Source organism: Hordeum vulgare, chromosome 4H (genome assembly GCF_904849725.1).
Source record: "Hordeum vulgare subsp. vulgare chromosome 4H, MorexV3_pseudomolecules_assembly, whole genome shotgun sequence".
In the NCBI taxonomy this organism is placed as follows: domain Eukaryota; kingdom Viridiplantae; phylum Streptophyta; class Magnoliopsida; order Poales; family Poaceae; genus Hordeum; species Hordeum vulgare.
In genome coordinates, this window is record NC_058521.1 from 330,468,959 (window position 1) to 330,493,302 (window position 24,344).

Consider the following 24,344-nt stretch of genomic DNA (forward strand, 5'->3'; position numbering starts at 1 on the left):
ACTACTATTCCTTTTGAAAGATTCACACTTGTACTCCATTGCTATACTTGTACTACATAGAGATTATCATTCATGCATATTTGTACTCTTAAGTATGCTTACCTTGATGAAAAATAGATATATCAAGTTATTATTAGTGCTAGCCTTTCAGAGCATGAAGAAAAGAAATTATTGAAAACTCTGAGGAAGCACCGTGCTGCTATTGGATATACTCTTGATGATCTTAAGGGCATTAGTCCCACTCTATGCCAGCACAAAATTAAAACCGATCATGATTCCAAACCAGTTGCCGATCATCAACGGAGATTAAATCCTAAGATGAAAGAGGTAGTAAGAAAAGAAATACTAAATCTCCTGGAAGCAGGTATTATTTATCCTGTTGCTCATAGTGATTGGGTAAGTCCGGTGCATTGCGTCCCTAAGAAGGGAGGTATTACCGTTGTCCCTAATGATAAAGATGAATTGATCCCACAGAGAATTATTACTGGCTATAGGATGGTAATTGAGTTTAGGAAATTGAATAAAGCCACCAGGAAACATCATTACCCTTTGCCTTTTATTGACCAAATGCTAGAAAGATTGTCTAAACACACACACTTCTACTTTCTAGATGGTTATTATGGTTTCTCCCAAATACCTGTTGCGCAATCTGATCAGGAGAAAACCACTTTTACATGCCCTTTCGGTACCTTTGCTTACAGACGTATGCCTTTTGGCTTATGTAATGCACCGACTACCTTTCAAAGATGTATGGTGGCTATATTCTCTGACTTTTGTGAAAAGATTGTTGAGGTTTTCATTGATGACTTCTCCGTTTACGCGTCTTCTTTTGATGATTGCCTCACCAACCTTGATCGAGTTTTGCAGAGATGTAAAGATACCAACCTTGTCTTGAATTGGGAGAAGTGTCACTTTATGGTTAATGAAGGCATCGTCTTGGACATAAAATTTCTAAAAGAGGTATTGAAGTCGATAAGGCTAAAGTTGATGCGATCGAGAAAATGCCATGCCCTACACACATCAAAGGTATAAGAAGTTTCCTTGGTCATGCTGGTTTCTATAGAAGGTTCATTAAAAACTTCTCTAATATTTCTAGGCCTCTCACCAATCTCTTACAACCTACCTTTTGTGATGATTGTGAGGAAGCATTTGAAATACTTAAGAAGGCCTTGATAAGTGCACCTATTGTTCAACCACCTGATTGGAACCTACCTTTTGAAATTATGTGTGATGCTAGTGATTATGTTGTTGGTGATGTTCTAGGACAAAGAGTTGATAAGAAATTGAATGGTATTCATTATGCTAGTAAAACTCTAGACAGTGCCCAAAGAAACTATGCTAGTACTGAAAAGGAATTTTTAGCAGTCGTGTTTGCATGTGAAAAGTTCAGATCTTACATTGTTGATTCCAAGGTTACTATTCACACTGATCATGCTGCTATTAAGTATCTCATGGAAAATAAATATGTTAAACCTAGACTTATCAGATGGGTTCTCTTGCTACAAGAATTTGATTTGCATGTTGTTGATAGGAAGGGTGCTGAGAACCCCGTAGCGGATAACTTGTCTAGGTTGGAGAATGTTCTTGATGACCCACAACCTATTGATGATAGCTTTCCTGATGAGCAATTGAATGTCATCAATGCTTCATGTAGTACACCGTGGTATGCTGATTATGCAAATTATATTGTTGCCAAATATATACCACCTAGTTTCACATACCATCAAAAGAAGAAATTCTTCTTTGATTTGAGACATTACTTTTGGGATGAACCTCACCTTTATAAAGAAGGAGTAGATGGTGTTATTAGACGTTGTGTACCTGAGCATGAACAGGGACAGATCCTACAGAAGTGTCACTCTGAGGCTTACGGAGGACACCATGCGGGAGATAGAACTTCACACAAGGTATTGCAATCCGGTTTCTATTGGCCTACCATCTTCAAAGATGCTCGTAAGTTTGTCTTGTCTTGTGATAAATGTCAAAGAATAGGTAATATCAGTAAACGTCAGGAAATGCCTATGAATTATTCACTTGTCATTGAACCATTTCATGTTTGGGGTTTTGATTATATGGGACCTTTTCCAAAGTCCAACGGGTATACTCATATCCTAGTTGTTGTTGATTACGTTACTAAGTGGGTAGAAGCTATCCCAACTAGTAGTGTTGATCATAACACCTCTATTAGGATGCTTAAAGAAGTTTTTTTCCCTAGATTTGGAGTCCCTAGATATTTAATGATTGATGGTGGTTCACATTTTATTCATGGTGCTTTCCGTAAAACGCTTCCTAAGTATGACGTCAACCATAGAATTGCATCTCCCTATCATCATCAGTCCAGTGGTCAAGTAGAGCTAAGTAATAGAGAAATTAAACTAATTCTGCAAAAGACTGTTAATAGGTCTAGAAAGAATTGGTCTAAGAAGCTTGATGATGCATTGTGGGCTTATAGAAAGAATTGGTCTAAGAATCCCATGGGCATGTCTCCGTACAAAATGGTTTACGAGAAGAGGTTATTTGATATTAGCTCACTTGATGAATGGAGAACTCGGTCATATGAAAATGCCAAGTTGTTTAAACAAAAAGTTAAGAGGTGGCATGATAAAAGGATATAAAGACGTGAGTTCAATGTAGGTGATTATGTCTTGCTATACAATTCTCGTTTAAGATTTTTTGCAGGCAAGCTTCTCTCTAAATGGGAAGGTCCTTACATTGTTGAGGAAGTATATCATTCCGGTGCCATAAATATCAACAACACGGAAGGAAATTTTCCAAGAGTTGTAAATGGGCAAAGAATCAAGCATTATATCTCACGTACTCCCATAAATGTTGAAAGCAATATTATTAATACCATAACTCCGGAGGAGTACATAAGGGATATTTATCAGCCTGTTTCACACTCCAAAAACGAAGAGGTATGTGATTCGGTAAGTAAACCGACTCCAAAACTTTTCCAATAGAAATTTTTCTCTGTTTTGGAATTTTTAGGAAAATAGAAAAAATTAAAGTAGTACGGAAAGCGCACAAGGAGGCGACAAGCCTGCCATGCGCGGCCTAACCCCCTGGCCGTGCCTGGGTGGCTTGTGACCACCTCGTGTGTCTCCCGGACTCTGTTTTCTTGTGGAATACTCCTTTTGGTCGGGAAAAATTCATTATATATTCTCCCAAAAGGTCTGACCCTCGTATCACGCAAATATCCTTTGTTTTTGTTTCGAGCCTGTTTCTGCCGCAGATTTAGGGCAAGGATGTTGTCTCAAGAATCTGTCGGGGAGAACGATTTCCCTCAAGTCTATGAAGAAGTAAAAGTTGATCTGAAAAGAATGGAGGTCATGGAGGCCAAGGAAGGGCTGCTGGAAGATACTAAGGGCAAAACTAAGGAGGAGAATCCGGCGTCGGACGAAGGGCAATATGTGCTCAACAAGGAAGAAGCTGAGGAAGAGGATTTTCTTCAACCCTACCTCCACCTTTTACCTCCATCCTTGATCGAACTCTTGAGGTTCTGTCAAATAACTCTTGAGGTTGTTTTGCTGGAGAAACATATCACAGAGCTCCAAAGTATAAACCGAAGATTGATGGCCCTCTTGGAATCAAAAGACAGGACAACTCCACCACCATCACCTTCAAAGGAAGACAATTAAGCACGGGTATGGGCACTCCTCTTGGCTTGTGCCAAGCTTGGGGGAGTTGCTCCGGTATCGTATCACCATCACATCTTTTGCCTTTAACTTTTTCTTAGTTTGATCCTTTTTAACTTTATCTTTTTCTAGTAGAATAAAGTTCTTAGTGGTCTAGGCTTGAGTTTTGCTTTGTGTTACCCCCAATGTATTCGAGCTCGTGAGTCATATAATAAAGTGTGTTTTAGTTAAGGGCCTTGCTTCATGCCATGATCTAAAGAAAAGAATAATAAAAGAACAAAAGCATGAAAGATCATGTAATCATCTTATGGGAAGTGATGGCTTCACATATAAAAATAATGTTGATTGAAACTTGTTGTGGGTGCACAAACGTAAACCTTGGTCATTGTTGCAATTAATAGGAAGTAATAAAGAAGGAGAGGTTCACATATAAATATATCATCTTGGGTACCATCTGTGATTGTGAACACTCATTAAGCTATTACATGCTTAGAAGTAGATGTTGGACAAGGAAGACAACATAATGAATTATGTTTGCTTGGTTCCGCACAATGTTTTATGACTAGAGATCCCTTAGCATATGGCTCTTGCTTTCACCTCATATCAGCCAAAACTTCCGCACTAGGTAGGGATACTAGTTGTGCATCCTTAAACCTTCAACCCAGTTTTGCCATGAGAGTCCACCATACCTACCTATGGATTGAATAAGATCCCTCAAGTAAGTTGTCATCGGTGCAAGCAATAAAAATTGCTTCCTAAATATGTATGATCTATTAGTGTGTGAAAAATAAGCTTTGTACGAACCTGTGATAAGGAAGACATAAAAGCGACAGACTGCATAATAAAGTTCTTTATCACAGGAGGCAATATAAAGTGACGTTCCTTCACACTAAGAGGTCACACATCCAAACCTCAGAAGCACATGACAACCTCTGCTTCCCTCTGCTAAGGGCCTATCTTGTACCTTTACTTTTTATCCTTACAAGAGTCATGGTGATCAACACCAATTCCTTATTTTGCCATTATCTTGGCTAACGTCATGTGCTAGGGCAAGATCTATATTCATATGTCAACTTGGAAGTAAGTATTCATGAATTATTATTGTTGACATTACCCTTGAGGTAAGTAGTTGGGAGGCGAAACTATAAGCCCCTATCTTTCTCTGTGCCCAACTGAAACTTTGATCTCATGAGTACCACGTGTGTTTTAGCAATTGTAGAAGATGAAAGGATGATTGAGTATGTGGATTTGCTTTACAAGCTCTTATTTGACTCTTTCCGATGTTATGATAAATTGCAATTGCTTCAATGATTAAAGGCTATTGGTTGTTAATTCTCAATAAGGTTCTTGATCCATACTTTACTTTGTGAAGGAATTGTCTCTTTAGCTTAAGAGATTATATGAATATATTGTTGTTCTAATTATGATCATGATGCCTGCATGTCTGTATTTTGTTTTATCGACACCTCTATCTCTAAACATGTGGGCATATTTATTGATCTCGGCTTCCGCTTGAGGACAAGCGAGGTCTAAGCTTGGGGGCGTTGATACGTCCATTTTGCATCATGCTTTTATGTTGATATTTATCGCTTTATGGGCTGTTACTACACTTTACGGTACAATACTTATGCCTTTTCTCTCTTATTTTATAAGGTTTACATGAAGAGGGAGAATGACGGCAGCTGGATTTCTGGTCCAGAAAAGGAGCAAGTTTGAGATACCTATTCTGCGCAACTCCAAAAGCCGTGAAAATCAACGAGGAATTATTTTGGATTTTATAAAAAATATTGGGCGGAAGAAGTACCGGAGGGGAGCCACCAGGAGGCCACAAGCCTGCCAGGCGCGGCCTACCCCCCCCCCCCCTGGTCGCGCCTGGGTGGCTTGTGGGCCCCCTGTTGTCCCTCCGGCTCCCATCTTTTGCTATAAGGAGGGTTTCATCCCAGAAAAAATCAAGGGGGGGCTTTCGGGAAGAGACGCCGCCGGCACGAGGCGGAACTTGAGCAGAACCAATCTAGAGCTCCGGCAGGGTCGTCCTGCCGGGGAAACTTCCCTCCCGGAGGGGGAAATCATCGCCATCGTCATCACCAACACTCCTCTCGTCGGAGGGGACTCATCTCCATCAACATCTTCATCAGCACCATCTCATCTCCAAACCCTAGTTCATCTCTTGTAACCAATCTCCGTCTCGCGACTCCGATTGGTAGTTGTAAGGTTGCTAGTAGTGTTAATTACTCTTTGTAGTTTATGCTAGTTGGATTACTCGGTGGAAGATCATATGTTCAGATCCTTAATGCTATTCAATACCTCTCTGGTCATGAACATAATTATGCTTTGTGAGTAGTCACTTTTGTTCCTGAGGACATGGGATAAGTCTTGCTATAAGTAGTCATGTGAATTTGGTATTTGTTCGATATTTGGATCCACTAGTTTAATGCTATGGTTAGACTTAGTCTTAATTCTTCTTTCGTAGTTGCGGATGCTTGCGAGAGGGGTTAATCATAAGTGGGATGTTTGTCCAAGTAAGGGAAGCACCCAAGCACCGGTCCACCCACATATCAAACTATCAAAGTAGTGAACGCGAATCATATGAACATGATGAAAACTAGCTTGACAGAAATTCCCATGTGTCCTCGGGAGTGCTTTACCTCATATAAGAGTTCGTCCAGGCTTGTCCCTTGCTACAAAAGGGATTGGGCCATCTTGCTGCACCTTTTTTACTATTGTTACTTGCTACTTGCTACGAATTATCTTATCACACAACTATCTGTTACCGATAATTTCAGTGCTTGCAGAGAATACTTTGCTGAAAACCACTTGTCAGTTCCTTCTGCTCCTCGTTGGGTTCGACACTCTTACTTATCGAAGGACTACGATAGATCCCCTACACTTTTGGGTCATCAGTGCTTTCCTTCATCTCTATGGGACGAATCTTGCCAATGGACAAGTCTTTGATAGCTTCCGAAGGTTTCTTATCTCCTACATCAATTTGCAATTGTTCGACTTGCGAACTGTTAGTCGCATCAAACTTCACATCTACCGTCTCTTCAACTTGGGGTTTGTTACCGCTGAGTAGCTCGTATGTTTTTTTACCGAGAAGCTTGTGCAGGTAGAGTCGGTTCATGACATGGCAAGTTGTTTCCACAGCTTCTGCCCAAAAGTGTCTTGGAGTCTTGTATTCATCAAGCATCATTCTCGCCATCTCTATGAGAGTTCGATTCTTCCTCTCAACAACTCCATTTTGTTGAGGTGTGTACGTCGCCGAGAACTCATGTGAGATACCTTCTTCATCAAGAAAAGTATCTACATTAGTGTTCTTGAACTCCGTTCTGTTGTCGCTCTGAACCTTCCTGATCTTCACTTCAAACTAATTTTGAGCTTTTTGAGCAAAGTTCTTGAAGATCATTTTTACCTGCAACTTATCATTAAGATAGAATACCCACGTAAATCTGGAAAAATAATCAACAATGATTAAACCATAAGAATTTCCACCGAGACTCTTGTAAGCATTGGGACCAAAGAGATCCATGTGAGCTCGAGGGGTCTTCTGGTAGTCATGATGTTCTTCACGGGATAACTTCCACGAACTTGCTTTCCTGCTTGACAAGCACTACAAAGTCTATATTTGTCAAAGATAACATCCTTAACACCAAGAATATGATCACATTTGATAAGTTTGTCAAGGTTATGCATACCTACATGTCCTAACCTTCTATGCGATAGCCAACCTTTTAGAAGATTTTGCAATAAGACATGTACGGGGTTTGGATATTTTAGAGAAGTCAATAATGTATAGATCACCTTTACGGAAACCAGTAAAGACAATTTTATTGTTGTCGCTGTGAACCATTCGGCGTTCAACTTTCATAAATAGCACATTGAAACCAAAGGCTGCTAGTCTAGATATGAAAAGAAGATTGTAGCCAAGGGATTCAACAAGCATGATATTTTGAATGGAACTATCATGACATACGGCCACCTTACCAAGACCAAGTACCTTGCCCTTGGAGTTATCTCCAAAAGTCACATACCTTCAAGGTCCACGGTTTGGTGTGATCTCATCGAACATGTGTTTATCTCCGGTCATGTGATCGGTGCATCCACTACCGAGAACCCACTCCTTACCATCGGCCATCTAGTCTCTAAGGTTCGCCGTGAGACTAAGGTTCCTCATGGTCTTCTCATACTCAATGTCAAAGTCCTCATCTTCATCGCAGTAGCCATGCTCCACATAATCATCATCGGATGAAGTTCCCTCATAAGAAACAAGAGTTTCATCGGAATTTTTACTATGACAATGTTCATGTTTATGCATTCGAATGGCTTCAACAATGATATTGTTAATAGTAAAGACATCTCTTTTGTCACGCATGAGGTCATGAAGCTCAAATAGGCATTTATCAAAATTAGGATCGATTGACTTCATTTTGTGAAAAGCAATGTATTTGTGGACAATGATATTAAGAGTTTTCAAGGAATAATTTGGATATCTTTTCTCTAAGTCTTTCCACAAGGTATGAGCAAACTTAAAGTTTTGCAACTGATTAAGCACATTTCTTGGTAATCCTCTAATGATTAGATTGACAGTGTTGAGATTACCAAGCATACCAATTTCATCATCATGAGAAGGATGTATAGGATCTCAATGGGAGGCACATAGGGATACACAACATATTTGTGCAAATGAAACTCATCAAATATATCAAGCATTTCATTTTTCCATTGTCTAAAGTACTCCCCATCAAGAATAGGCACTCTACAACTAAAAATCCTGGAACTAATCACACTCATCTTCCTCTAATGGTGATTAAACCAAGGTTTTGGAGACCTTGCTCTGATACCAATTGAGGGATCGATAGAATATATGTCTAGAGGGGGTGAATAAACTAGTTGTCAAGATAAAATTCATAGCCTAACCCAATTTCAAGGATGGTAGAAATCTAGCATTTCTAACAAGTCTAGTACACCCTACACATGCAGTTCTAAGAGTATAGCACCAGAATGTAAAACATGCAAGTGTAATGTAGAGGAGTAAGGTTGGGAGATCAAGCGCATGAGGTTGACACGGTGATTTTTGGCATGGTTCTGATATGTGGCGCTATCATACGTCCATGTTAGTGGAGACTTCAACCCATGAAGGGTAACGGCTGTGAGAGTCCACGGAAGGCTCCACCCACAAGGGGTCCACAAAGAAGCGGCCTTCTCTATTCGACCACGGCTTCCGCCCACGGAGGACTAGACTTACTCACGGTAGATCTTCATGTAGTAGGCGATCTCCTTGCCCTTACAAACATCACGAAGTAGGAGGCTCCCAAGCGACACCTAACCAATCTAGGAGGCACCACCCTCCAAAAGGTAATACATCTGGCAGATCAATGAACTCCTTGATCTTGTGCTTCTAAAGATAGTCTCCTCAACACAAAATCACTCTCTCACAGAATATGCATGGGTAGGAGAGGTTGATTTGGTGGAAAGTTGTTTGGGGAGGCTAGAGCTCAAGTTTCAAATGATTGGATTGGAATATCTTGGTCTCAACACATTGGTACGTGGTTCTCTCTCAGAAAATGGATCTGGCAATGAATTGTCTATTCTGAGTGCTTCTCCCACGAATGAGAGGTGGGTGAAGGAATATATATAGAAAGCACACAAAATCCAACGGTTACACACAAAGTGGAAAACTCGGTGACACCGAAGTGAAGAACTCGGTGGTACCTATTAGCACAAAGGTAGCAACTTTTTAATCTCGGTGAGACCAATATATGAAACTCGGTGGCACCGAAAAGGTGGCTAACGGTCAGATGGCCAAACTCGGTGGCACCGATACTCAAATTCAGAAATTCCGATTTTGTGTACCGAGGCACCCGAAAGTTGGTCACCTAAACTCGGTAGCACCGATATGGATTTGGTTGCACCGATTTGGTGGGAATTGCTAGGGTTTCTGTCTGAGGTCAAACTGGGTGGGTCCGATATGTGAAAGTTGGTGACACTGAATTTGTGTATATGGAATTTGACAGAGTGGATATGTGGGAAAAATGACTGAGTATTTTGATGGCTAACTTTGAGCATTTTGAGCACTCAGTTCATTTTACTACCTCACCCTGCTTTAATAGTATTTGCTTTCCTATGGAGTCAAAAGTGATTTCTCACAAATATAAAATGAAGAGTCTTCTAGCTTGAAGCTTGAGCCAATATTATTCCTTTCTCGCATCAAGGGGCATCTCCACATAAAACTTTAGCCAAAGCTCTCCATGGACTATTCCTGAAATATCTAGGTAAAAGTGTTAGTCCAAGAGACAATGTATGTTGTCATGAATTATCAAAATCACCAAGGGAGCATATGTGCTTTCACCTGACTTAACCAAATTGGTTTGGCAAAAAATTTACACACAAAATTTAAATGCCCCTAATTTTGACCATTTAAGTTTGTTTTGCAAGTTATCTAAAGACACGGAATAGAACATGGCTGAGAATGATTTTATATTAACAAGGAGCATATTAGACAAATTAACAACATTTTTAGGAAGGATTTGGATAAAGTAAAAAACCCAACCTTTCATAAATTTTTGAAATAAGAGAGATGGAAGCACAGCTCCAAGAATTTGTAGGGAGGGGTTCCACATAAGAAATGTCACTTGAATAGCAAGTACAACATTCCCACACACAACCCCACTCAATCATAACATGATGCAACAGAATGGAATGGATGATACGATGCTACGATGCACAAGTGAATATGAAGCAAATCTTATTAAGTCATGGCAAAGTTGGCAAGCATACAATGTTTGCACACTAAAATGTTACAAGGTTTTGGAAAGGTGCTCTTGGGCTCTTACACGCACCATGTTGGCTTGTGTCCCACAGGTGGCCCCCTCCGATGGTTCTTCGCTTCGGTATTTCTTGTTTTGTCTAGAAAAGGATAAAAAAGTTTCAGGCGATTCCGAGAACTTCTATTTTCTGCACAAAAAACAACACCATGGTAATTTTGCTCAAAACAGCGTCAGTACGGGTTAGTTCTAAATAAATCATATAAAGTGCACGAAAAACCATATAATAGTATTGTAAACATAGGCAAATATGGCATGAATACTTGATAAATAATTGATACGTTGGAAACATATCATGGAATCGCTAACCTAGCTCTCGAGGGTTTCTAACATGTCTGTTTCTAATGACTTGTCCCAAGCCTCCCCTTTAGATGACCCAGGAGCCCACTTTAGATAATAGCAGGGTCCCTCGGATTTACAATAGATTTCCGGGTTCTAACAATAGTTAGAGTCCTACTAACCTTATGTGTCTTCCAAGTTAGGTGAACTCCTTTCAGTATCGTAATTCCCATAAGTTGTCTGTCGACGATGCTAGGTTGACACCTACGGGAATCAACGTGAAACCCTTGTGATCGTATGGCGGGGAAATACGACGTCAAGAGCAGAGCTAACGATCAACACCCAGCAAGCCTTTTTACCCAGGTTCGGGCCGCTTACGCGTAAAACCCTACGTCCTGCTTGTCTGGTCGTATTAAGCATTCTATTGTTCGTTACAGTGACTGATGATAACCGTCTTCTGGTCAATGTCCAAAGAGTCCCCCCTTGTGAATGAGCAAAGGGCCTCCTTTTATAGGCAAAGGGGTCACCTACAGTGGTCGGTGGTAGGTTCGTGAGAAGTTACAGTGAACCTAGAGCGGTGCTTATCCATCTACCATTGTCAGGTGCATTAAATGCATGTCTTATCGTTGTCAGCAATGTGTTGGTGAAGACATGTGTCCAGGTGTTTTGACACCTGGGCACTACGCTGGCGCATGCGGAATGCGCTGGAACTTGGGGGTGGTGGCACTGTAGCGAGGGCGGTTGCCCTCCAATGCCTGGCCCCGTCATCCCGGCAAGGGGAGGCTTGCCTGGGCCTCGGGTCCTTGTCCCGCCAAGGGAGCTTGCCGGGGGCTTCGGTTGTCCTCCCGGCAAGGGAGGCTTGCCGAGGTCTTGGACTTGGTGAGTTCATCACACCCACTAAACGGGTGTGGCCTTTGTTATCTTCCCGGCAAGGCACGCTTGTCGGGGCCTTGGTAATCTTGGGGGTGCATCTTTTCTGGATCCTGCCATGCCCTACCGTCAGGGGCTCTTCGCGCCCGTGCACAAGTCTGGGGCACTAGGGACCCCAGTCTTTAGTGCACCGACACCTTCAATCGCAGTGCTCATGGACGAGCCCGCCTGATGGGCCGAGGCTTTTGCTCCCGGTCGGGTACACCTTCTCCGTGTCTTCTTCAGGCTGAGTCTTGCCAATATCGGGCTTTACTTAAGCTAGGCATAATTTCTCTCGCCCTTCTTCTCGGTCTCAACGTGAGTCGGCCCGTTGGTTTCTTTTGTGAGTCGGCCTCTGATACGTCTTCAAGGTATCTATAATTTTTTATTGTTCCATACTGATATATTATCATTCTAGTATGCTTTTGGAGTATTTATTTTCCATTTTATATTATTTTTGAGCACTAACATATTGACCGAGTGCCTAGTGCCAGTTGTTGCTTTTTGCGTGTTTTTCACTTTGCAGATTTTCCATACCAAACGAGTTCCAATTTCGCCTAAAAATTGATTTTTTTCTGGACCAAAAGAAGACGAACGAGCATCGGAAGAAAACTGGAGGCCTCATGAGGGGGCCACAAGCTATCAGGGTGTGGTCGGGGCGATGATAGCTTGTGCCACCTCGTGGCCCTCCCAACTCCCTTCTTCTGCTTATAAATTATCATCTACCATGAAAACACCAGAGGGAGTCCCGAAGCACTTTTTACGCCGCCAGAAGTCTTTGTTCTGATAGGAGGCCATGTAGAGCTCCGTTTCGGCACCATGTCGGAGGGGAATCGATCATGGAGGGCCTCTTCATCAACCTTCTTGCCTCATGATGATGTGTGAGTAGTTCACCACAGACCTAGGGGTCCATAGTGAGTACCTATATGGCAATATCTCTCTTCCATCTTCAATACAATGATCATCGCATCTTCGCTTTGATCCATATGATGTAATTCCTTTTATGCGGTTTGTTTGTTGGGATCCGATGAATTGTGGGTTTATGTTCAGATTATTCATGATAAATATTTGATTCAGCTTTGAATACTAATATGATTCTTATGTGCATGATTATGATAGCTTCGCAATTCTCTCTGATCTATTAAAATAGTCTGGCCAACTAGATCGGTATTTTTTCGGTGAGAGAGGTGCGTTGTGATAGGTTCAACCTCGTGAGTTTCTATATCCCAGTGGTAGAAGGGGATAGGATGTGTCTTTGTGTTGTTGAAAGCACAATTGCTCCCTAGGGTGGTTTTGATAATTGATCACAACATATGCATCATTGGACTAATATGTTTTCCAAGTATATTTTAGAAAAACTTCAAAAGATGCTATGGCTTAAGGTTTATGCAGAGATGCCCTGGATGCAAGGAAGGAATAATGTTGGATCAAGCTTCAAGATAGAAGACTCTTCATTTTATATTTGTGAGAAATCACTTTTGAGTCCATAGGAAAGCCAATACTATTAAAAGGGGGTGAGGTAGTAAAATGAACTGATTGCCCAAATGCTCAAATTTAGCCACCAAAACACTCACTCATTTTTCCCACATATCCCCTCTGTCAAGATCCTCATTCACAAATTCGGTGTCACCAACATTTCCATATCGGACCCACCGAGTTTGACCTCAAACAGAAACCCTAGCCATTCCCACCAAATCGGTGCAACCGAAACCAAGTCGATGCTACCGAGTTCACTGTGACCAACATTTTGTTGCCAAGATACACGAAATCAGAATTTTTGAGTTTGAGTATCGGTGCCACCGAGACTGGCCATCTAACCATTAGTCACCTTTTCTGTGCCACCGAGTTTCATATATCAGTCTCACCGTGATTCGAAAGTTCACACCTTTAGTGCTAATCGGTACCATCGAGTTGTCAACTTCGGTGTCACTGAGTTTGCCTTTTTGTGTGTAATGGTTGGATTTTGGCTGCTGCCTGTATATACCCTTTCACCCACCTCTCTTTCATGGGAGAAGCACTTGGAACACACACTTCATTACCATATCCATTTTCTGAGAGAGAGCCATCTACTCATGTGCTGAGACCAAGATATTCCAATCCTATCATTTGAAACTTGATCTCTAGCCTCCCCAAAGTGCTTTCCACAAAATCAACCTATCCTAACCATGCATATTCTATGAGAGAGTGATTTGTGTTGAGGAGACAATCTTTAGAAGCACAAGAGAAAGGAGTTCATTGATCTATCACATCTACTACCTTTTGGAGGGTGGTGCCTCCTAGATTGGTTAGGTGTTGCTTGGGAGCCTCCTACTTCGTGTTGTGGAGTTGAACCAAGATGTTTGTAAGGGCAAGGATATCGCTACTTCATGAATATCTACCGTGTGTAAGGCTAGTCATCCGTGGACGGAAGCCGTGGTGGAATAGACAAGGCCGCTTCTTTGTGCACCCTCTGTGGGTAGAGCCCTTTGTGGACTCCCGCAGTCGTTACTCTCCGTGGGTTGAAGTCTTCACTAACATGGACGTACGATAGCGCCACCTATCGGAACCATGCCAAAAATCACCGTGTCAACCTCATGTGTTTGATATCCCTACCTTACTCCTCTACTTTACACTTGCATGTTTTACTTTTCGCTACTATACTATTAGAATTGCATGCGTAGGGTGTGCTTGACCTGCGATAACAATCGTAGTTGTTTCTCAAGTAGAATTGGGAAAAGGGAAAAAAATTATCTTGTCAAGTAGTCTAATCACCCCCTCCTCTAGACATACTTTTGATCCTACAAGTGGTATCAAAGCTTTGGTCTCCATTTCATTGGTTTAACAACCTAAGAGATTATGGCATCTAGTGAGGAAAATTATCATCGTACAGGTCCATATTTCGATGGCACTAATTTTGCTAGTTGGAACCATAAAATGAAAATGCATATTCTTGGCTTTAATCCTCATGTTTGGGCTGTTATTCGTGTTGGTGTGCAAGGTAACTTCTTTGGTGAACCAGATCGTGATGCGACAGCTGATGAACTGAAGATGCTGCAACTTAATGCTCAAGCCTGCAATGTCATCTTCAACTTCCTATACCTCGAAGAATTCAACAAAATCAGTCGTCTTGAGATGCAAAAGAGATTTGGGATACTTTTGTTGATATGCACAAAGGTACTAATTCTGTTAGAGAATCTAAGATGGATGTGCTTCAAAGTCAGCTTGACAAGTTCAAGATGAAAGATGGGGAAGGTGTCGCTGAAATGTACTCTAGGCTAGCTTTCATCACCAATGAGATTGTCGGCTTAGGAAGCAAAGAGATGACCGACAAATTCATCAAGAAGATACTTAGAACTCTCAATGGCAAGTATGACATAGTGTGCACATTGATCCAATCCCAAGCCAACTTAACGCATTGGTAGGATTGTTGCTCATGAGATGTCACTGAAGGACAAAGATGAGCTGCACAACAAGTCAAGCGGTGCTTATAAAGCTTCACATGATGCTCCCGCTATTTCAAAGGACAATCTTGTCACTGGTGAAGAGATAAGCCTCATGGTCAGAAAATTCAACAAGTTCTATAAGAGTAGAAGCAAATATAGAAGCTCAAGCTCAAGACATGAAGAGAAGCGTTCGTCTAGTCGTGACCGAAACTGCTACATTTGTGGGAAGCCTCGACACTACTCAAATGAGTGCTCGGCTCCCTACAAAACAAGGGAAGAGTCACCTCGAAGATGAAGCTCAAGAGATGAGTCACCTCGGAGAGAGAGAAGGAGTAGAGAAGATCACTATGAACGAAGACACTCACGGAGGCAAGGAATCGGTGAAGAAGGACAAATACACCAAGAACAGTTCAAGAAGAAGATATGAAGCTCATGTTGGTGAATGGGAGTCTCGCTCCGAGTCTGATCACCACTCCGAGAGAAGCTATCACTCCCACTCCCACTATAGTCAAGATGAAGGTGTTGTCGGCATTGCACTTGTTTCCACCAACTACTATGACTTATTGGATTCACCAAATGAAGGAGTCGGAAACTGCTTCATGGCTAAAGGCCCCAAGTTATCACATCCCGAGTATCTTGATTTTAATAGTGATGAGGATGACTTGTTAGGAGAAGATGACTTGCTTCTTGATAAAACTAATGATTGCACTGAAAATGAACTTGCTATTTATCATGCTTGTCAAGAGAAATTGAATGATGATGATAAGAATGAAATTGAACGACTAACTCAAGAATTAAAAACTCTTAAGGTAGCTCATGAGACTACTCTAGAAGATCATAGAGAGCTTGCAAGAACCCATGAGAAGCTACGCTTCGAGAAGCTCAACTTGGAGCAAGAGCATGAGTTCTTAAAAGTGATCAATGATGATCTTCGAAAGAAGATTTCTTATCATCTAGACAAACGATTACTCTTGTCCAACTTTGTTCCACAAGTTAAACAAAGGAACACTAGTAACAAAGGCAAGAAGGTTTATTCATCTATTAACAACCATGCTAAGGCTAAAACCAATAATGTTGTTGCTAGTAGCTCTATTGATTCCACTAACGATTCTCTTAGCCAAGTTACACTTTAGCAAGAAAATGATCTTTTGAAGGGGATTATAGAGAAAGCTATCTTCAAGAGCCTTGCCACAAGTAAACAATTCGAGGAAATTGTGTGCAAGCAAGGAAGACATCGGAAGAAATAAGGTGGTGGCTACCTCAGCGTCAATGGAGATGTTTGGGAAGAAGGTCCATATCCCACTCCTAAGTTTGTTCCCCAAGAGGAGAAGTGACCCACTCCTCCCAAAGTAATAATATCACAAGATGGCCTTCTACCACAAGACTACAAAGGCAAGGGAAAGCTTCAAGATGACATTGACCTATTTGAAGAAGAACCCCAAGCCAAGGTTAAGTGGGTTCCCAAGGACACTACTAGCTCTACCTCAACAAGTACTACCACAACTCCAAGGATTCCTATCAATTTGATGTGGATCCACAAGAGGAAGAACTAGGGAAGTTCTTGAGGGGTGACTCCGCCAATGAAATTCACTCTTATTCATTTTGGCAGGAACTATTTGCAATCAACCACAACCATATGCATTAGTTCAGGGAGTCACACATACCCTCAAAGGTAAGCAAGGAACAAGGTAATTAATGCATCTTTGGACATCATCCCATTTGTGTTTCACTCCATGTCCATAGATATTCTTGCATATATTCCTCGTGCTTAGGGACTAACCCATGTAGGTGAGAAGAGTATGAAAACAACAAGGATTGCTCCCAACTCAAGATGATCTTCATCAACATTGAGCATCCACCACTACTTCACCTACTTGAAGTCTTCTACGACAAAACACAAGGTTAGTTGATCCCTCTTAGTGGGGATGTCGTATCAAGGGGGAGCTTTACTCTAAGACTTGAGTGTAATCATCTCCTAAGGATATGAACACATTAATGCTTATGTAAAAGTGGTAACCCCACTTGTGCTTAACTATGAGTATGACCTATCACCAAGTATTGTTACTTGGCTCCTATTTCAATATACTCATATATAGATGACTTTGTCATCGCCCAAGTGCTTGATAGCTGCTAGGATGTTTGTGCATGTTCACCATGTTTTTCTTTATCATTCTTATTATGTGAGCATGTTGGTCTGCACGTGTTTGATAATTCAAGGACATCCAAATATTGTTATTTGGCTCTTGATTTATCTTTTGCCAATTGGATGGACAAGAATGTGTGGGACCTTTCTCTAGCTATCTATGCTATCTCATCTCAAGTTCTATTCATGCTTCATCAAAAAACTTGAACAAGCACTTGTCGATCCCTCTGTGTGAAGGAGCACTCGGAGTTCCATACCGTTAATGGCTGACCTCCAAGACCTCTATGTGAATAAACTCGATGAAACCAACTTCGCAAACTCGGTTCCACCAAAGTCCAGAGTTGATATAGGTTTTCTATCTCGGTACCACCGGAATCACAAACTCGGTTCCATCGAGTTTCCTTGTCAGCTGACAGTAGAGGAACTCGATGACACCAATTTTGTAATCTCGATGGCACCGACAGCGAATGGGTATATGCTCCAGCAAACCGAATCTTTGATTTCACTTCGTCAAAGTCGTTTCGCCTCAAACCCTAAGCTGCCACCTGGACCCCTGGTCGTCGCCCTTGAGTTCCCGTGCTTCTTCGCCGCTGGGAATTGTTGCTGCCGACGGAATCTTCACCGCCATCGCCGTCGTAGCCGGACCACCACCAAGCTAGGGTATGTTTTGGACCCCCTCTTTGTTCCTCCATATGATTCATACTCAATGGAAAATTCTTATCCATAAGCCACTATGCGCAACCTTTCTATCCACCAGATGAATCTCGTAGATTAGAAGAACTAGGAAGTTTTTAGGGTTAACAGTCCGCAGACCCCATCTCGGTGACTCCGAGTTGCAAACCTTGGTGCTACCGATTTTGAACCTAGGGTTCCTGAGAATGGACTTGGTGAGACCGAGTTGTCATTCTCGGTTCCACCTAAATGATGACCAAGTTTTGTTAAGGAGTTCATGTGTCTCAGAGACTCCGAAAGTTCAAACTCGGTTCCACCGATATGAGTTTTGCAGAAAGTTAAAACTAAGTATTTCTGTGTTCAAATTTTCAAAAAACATCTGAATTTTGTGATGCTCATCCTTTCTATCTTTCCTATATCCACTTCACAGGTTTTTTTGTTTGCTGCTGAGTTGTGCTTGCTTATCAGATATGTCTGGTTCAGAAGATAGTCAGAATGACTTCAGAGAGCAGAGTGTTGAGATGGATTTAGGCACTAGTCCAGAGAAGTCAGACTCTGACCCTGGATCCTACAGCTCCCATAGTTTGCCCAAGGCAGCCACCAGAGAGAGGAAGAAGTTGAATTCTAATGAAGAAGACTCAGACTTTGTGCCAGAAGAAACTTCAGCTACTTCAAAGGCTCCAAGGAAAGCTGCCAGCAAAGTAACTATTACCCCTGCTGATCCGAGAGCACCTGAATATGCCAGGAAGAGCACAACACTTTCCACATATGTACGTGCCAAGAAGGCTGGTGTGAAGAGGCCCACGAAGAGAACTGATCATCTTGTTGGGAGAAAGAGTTCAATGTTTGAAGACCGAGAAGATGTTGAGGAAGAAGCTCCTGAGGAGATCCCATCTCCTCCCAAGAAGAAGAAGTTGATGGCTGATGCTATGAAATCTTCTCCTAAGCCTCCTGCAAAAGCAAAGAAGGTTGTAGCTCCCAGAAGGACTACCAAGGACATACCTGCAGGTGAAAAGAGCAAAGGCCCTGCAGAGGAGGAAAAAGATGAGAATGTACCAATTCTCAGGAAGCTCAGACCAACCCTTCCAATTCACAATGCTTCTCATCCAATAGCAGAAAATATAAAGAAGAGGAAGGATGTCGGACTAAGAAAGTGGAGAGCTAATGATCCATATGTTGTTAGAAGAAGAACTGTTGTTGATCCAAGGAACAACAAGATTTTTATGAGACTGTCTTGTTTCACAATAGTCCTGTTGTCAGTGATATGAGGTATGTCGACTTGGCATATATCAAGGAAAATGAGAATTTCTTTCCCCATGTCCAAGAGAACTTCGGGTTAGTGGACATTGAAAAGTTTGTTGGCAAATAGATGACCCAATGGAATGACGAGTTGATCATGCAATTCTACACAACTGTTCTTTTCTATGATGACTCTTTAGTCTGGATGACTGATGGTCACAAGTATGAAGCCACAATGGCTGAATGGGCTCCTATCATTGGTGCACCCAAGCAGGAAGATCGAGATGTAGATGTGTATGCAGAAGCAAAGCATTGTCACAACTCAATGGCCAATATGTACAAGACAATTCCACACAAGTACTTGGCTAGTCACCAGATGGGTTGAGTGTACTTTCTCCAAGCAGGCATTCCTACAACAAACACTATACTAAGATACAACCTAATGCCTAAATCAGGATATGAAAAGATGATTAGAGGACATTCCATCAACCCGCTGCACCTGCTAGACACCCATACCAGATTCAGAGTGATGGATTTGATAGTAGAGACTATCTAGAGGACGATCATGTGGATATGCTCCTTACATTCAGATGCTTATCAATGCCAAGCTAGGCAAGCACGCCTATCTAATTGATCGTCTCCATCTACCTCTTCAGCCAGAATTTGAAGACAATGAAGTGGTAATGGATGAAAATGATCCCAACTCACCTGGAGCAAGAATGGCAGCAGAGGCAGCAGAAGCTGAGGCTCCTAGAAATAGGCCACCTCCAGTTCCACAGCTCGGAACTCAAGCGGAGCAAATGGCATTTCTAGTTAACATTGTCCAAAGCATGGAGAAGAACATTCAGGATATACTGCAAAGTCTGAAAAGCCTTGAGAGAGTCGTGGAAACAAAACTTCATGACATGGATGTGAAGGTTTCTAAGTTGACAACTATAGTCAAACAGCTTCAACATGAAGTTGACTCACTGGAGATCCCACGCTCAGATGATGAAGATGAAGATGAAGATGATGATGATGAGTCTCCTGCTCCCACTACTACTGAGTTCTGCACCACGCCTAGGTCAGTTGATGTACCTGCTCAGGAGACAAGACAGACATCTTCAGCACAAGCTTCAGCACCTTCAGCACCAGCTCTAGCTCAAGCTCCTTCAGTATCGTCTTCTCCAGCTCCAGGACATTCAGCAGAAGCCTTCGCGAACGCTCTTCTGTCAACTCCGTCATCAGCTGCCCAGAGAGACGAGTAGTTATATACTTTTGAACTTTTTGGTAACTGGCTGCCAAAGGGAAGAAATGTATAGATCATAGACTTCATGTGGGAGAGAGCTTTTGACTTTATTTTCTCTCGTTTGGTTTTAAAAAATTTGGTACTTTGGATGACTTTATCCTATGTGTGATCATACTCCTTATCTTGTGTGATGCTACGTTATTATCTTTTAGCTATCTTTGTGATGATCACTCACTTATCTTGTTGGTGCCATGTGTATTGCTATGCATTCCTATTTTGTTTACGCACCACCAAGATGTATGTGACATGGAAGAGTGACCCATGATCCTAATCAATATTGCATCTGCATCCAAACGCAAATTTCAAATAATGCACAAATTTAGGGTGAGCTCTTGCTTTTCACATACTTCGAAAAGCATCGCTGCTAATCATTGATTATATCTGTTGTCAAAGCTTTGATCTATATGTTGTCATCAATTACCAAAAAGGGGAGATTGAAAGCACAATTTCTCCCTAGGGTGGTTTTGATAATTTATCACAACATATGCATCATCGGACTAATATGTTTTCCAAGTATATTTCAGAAAAAGTTCAAAAGATGTTATGGCTTAAGGTTTATGTGGAGATGCCCCTGGATGCAAGGAAGGAATAATGTTGGCTCAAGCTTCAAGCTAGAAGACTCTTTATTTTATATTTGTGAGAAATCACTTTTGAGTCCATAGGAAAGCCAATACTATTAAAAGGGGGTGAGATAGTAAAATGAACTGATTGCTCAAATGCTCAAAATTAGCCACCAAAACACTTAGTCATTTTCCCACATATCCAATCTATCAAGATCTTCATTCACAAATTCGGTGTCACCAACATTTCCATAACGGACCCACCGAGTTTGACCTCACACAGAAACCCTAGCCATTCCCACAAAATCGGTGCAACCTAAACCAAGTCGATGCTACCGAGTTCAGTATGACCAACATTCTGTTGCCAAGGTACACAAAATCGGAATTTCCGAGTTTGAGTATCGGTGCCATCGAGTTTGGCCATCTGACAGTTAGTCACCTTTTCGGTGCCACCGAGTTTCATATATAGGTCCCACCGAGATTCAAAAGTTCACACCTTTAGTGCTAATCGGTACCCCCGAGTTGTCAACTTCGGTGTCACCGAGTTTGCCTTTTTGTGTGTAACAGTTGGATTTTGGTTGTTGCCTATATATACCCCTTCACTCACCTCTCTTTTGTGGGAGAAGCACTCAGAACACACACTTAATTGCCAGATCCATTTCTGAGAGAGAGCTACCTACTGATGTGTTGAGGCCAAGATATTCCAATCCTATCATTTCAAATATGATTTCTAGCCTCCCCAAACTGCTTTCCACCAAATCAACCTCTCCTACCCATGCATATTCTGTGAGAGAGTGATTTGTGTTGAGGAGACTATCTTTAGAAGCACAAGAGCAAGGAGTTCATTGATCTACCACATCTATTACCTTTTGGAGGGTGGTGCCTCCTAGATTGGTTAGGTGTCGCTTGGGAGCCTCCTACTTCGTGTTGTGGAGTTGGACCAAGATGTTTGTAAGGGCAAGAAAATCGCCTACTTCGTGAAGATCTACCATGATTAAGGCTAGTCCTTCGTGGACGGAAGCCATGGTGGAATAGACAAGGCGCTTCTTTGTGGACCCTCCGTGGGTGGAGCCCTCCGTGGACTCTCGCAGCTGTTACTCTTCGTGGGTTGAAGTCTGCCCTAACATGGACGTACGATAGCGCCACCTATCGGAACCATGCCAAAAATTGACGGACAACCTCATGTGTTTGATCTCCCTACCTTACTCCTCTATTTTAACCTTGCATGTTTTACTTTCCACTGGTATACTATTAGAATTGCATGTGTAGGGTGTGATTGACCTGCTATAACTGTCGTAGTTGTTTCTTGAGTAGAATTGGGAAAAGGAAAAAAAATCTTGGCAAGTAGTCTAATCACCCCCGCCCCCTCTAGACATACTTTCGATCCTACAATTGTTGCTACTAAGGATAAAACGATGGGGTTTATTCATATTATTTGTATTTACTTTGTCTACATCATGTCATCTTACTCCATGCATTACTCCGTTTGTCATGAACTTAATACGTAGAAAGGCAAGCATAGAAGCGCTCTTGAAGTGAAGTGCCACACCCTGTGTCTGTACCACCTTTGCCACATGTTGTTTTTATAAAAAATTGGAACCAATTAAAACTTTTTGCCTCTTTGTGATGATTGATTTTATTGCAACTTGCTTGTGTGACTGATTGAGTTCTTGAATCACTATAGTTGTTCTCCTCTGTAAAACCTACCTCCTTGACCCCAAGCCCTTGCTCAATGATCATGCCATGTGAATAGAACCATAAATCCAGTTTTATAAATTACTATTTTAACAAGAGGCATTTAATCATTTTAAATTCTCCAAAACCCCTGATTGGAGTTTGCACTACAAGTCCCCAATGCAGGAGGGATGTTTTACACCAAAGACTTTATTTGAATCCTATTATTCAAAAGACTTCCCAAAACCACAAAATAATTTTTAAATTTATTTTCCTATTTTATTTCAATACCCTTTTCTAAGGCCAGAAACGCTATTTCATAGGTAAAATTATTTTATTTCCCCAAAAATATTTGAGAAAATTTAGGGAAACTCGATGGACATATATTTTCCATACATAAGAGTTTCAACACATGGTCATGTTCAAAATATTGGGAAAAAAACCTCAAAACCCTTTCGTCCTATTTCAAGCTTTTGAAATATTTCCCCAGGAAATATTCTCAATAAATTCCATGAAATTATAGCAAGTGGTGACCTACAAAGTTCCATCTCAATCCAAGTTGATTTGATCCACCTCTTAATACCAAAACCCTTTCTCTCCAGAACCATCTTTGAGCAACTTTACATTGCCAAGTTTACCCAATTGACTCCAAACTTTACAAGAGCAATCCAACCCCAAAATAAAGGTGCTACACCAAGTTGTGCATTTGTGGGAGTTTATTTCATCACCTTGGTCCACATAAATCCCATTTTGTTCATTTCTAGGGTTTTTCGTGTTTTCATTGACAACTTTGCTCAAATGAGCTCAAACTTGCTAAATCCTACTGATTTTGCCCATCATTTAATCTTGTTAAATCTCACTCCAAGTGGTGAGGTTTATCTTGCTCAAACCAGCATCAAACACCTTCTGGTGATTTGGTAAAACTGCTACTTTCACCCCTTACACCATTCTCCTTCACTCCAAATTTTCACCACAAGCCCATAGAGTCACCCTTCATCTGCATCAGAAAGATCAAACGTGGTTTCAATGTTAGGAATGGACAAAGACCCCAATTAAGCCCGTCATTCACCCTCGCAGAGACCTTCTCCGCCTCTTCCTTTGACCACGGCCTCCCTCCTCGGCTCCAAAGCATCTAAGGGGAATCTCCACATCCCCCACACACTAGTGGACAAGGTCGAGCGCGCCAGAGCGCGATAGCATGCTATGGCGTGCCAAAACTATGCTCTGGACGTGCTACAGTGTGCACCTGCACTGTGGGAGGCCAGCCCCGACCAGCTTTTGCCCCCTCCGACCGTCCCCCGTGGCCCCCTCGACAACACAGGCTCTGCGCCATGTCGTGCCCCTCCTTTCTCCCTTTCTCCTCCCCCCTAAGACGTGTGCCCCGTCTGGCTGCATCGGTCAGATGGCACCCGCCACCGCGGCATGCCAGGAGCCAGCAACCATCCTTCTCATCCTTTTCCCAGCCCCAGACGTAATCCATGAAGACCGTAGACACACCCCCAAGTCCCCTCTCCTTCCCCTGGCCGTCACCACGTTCTCATCGGCATACGAGCTTTTGGTGAACCATGCCCCCTCTATAAAATGCCACCTTGGGCCTCCCTCTCCCTCCCTTCAACCTCCTGCTACTCCTAATCGCACCCCTGAACCACCGCCTCATCACCAGAGCCCCCCCCCCCCCGCTCGAGATCGAGCTTTGGATCCG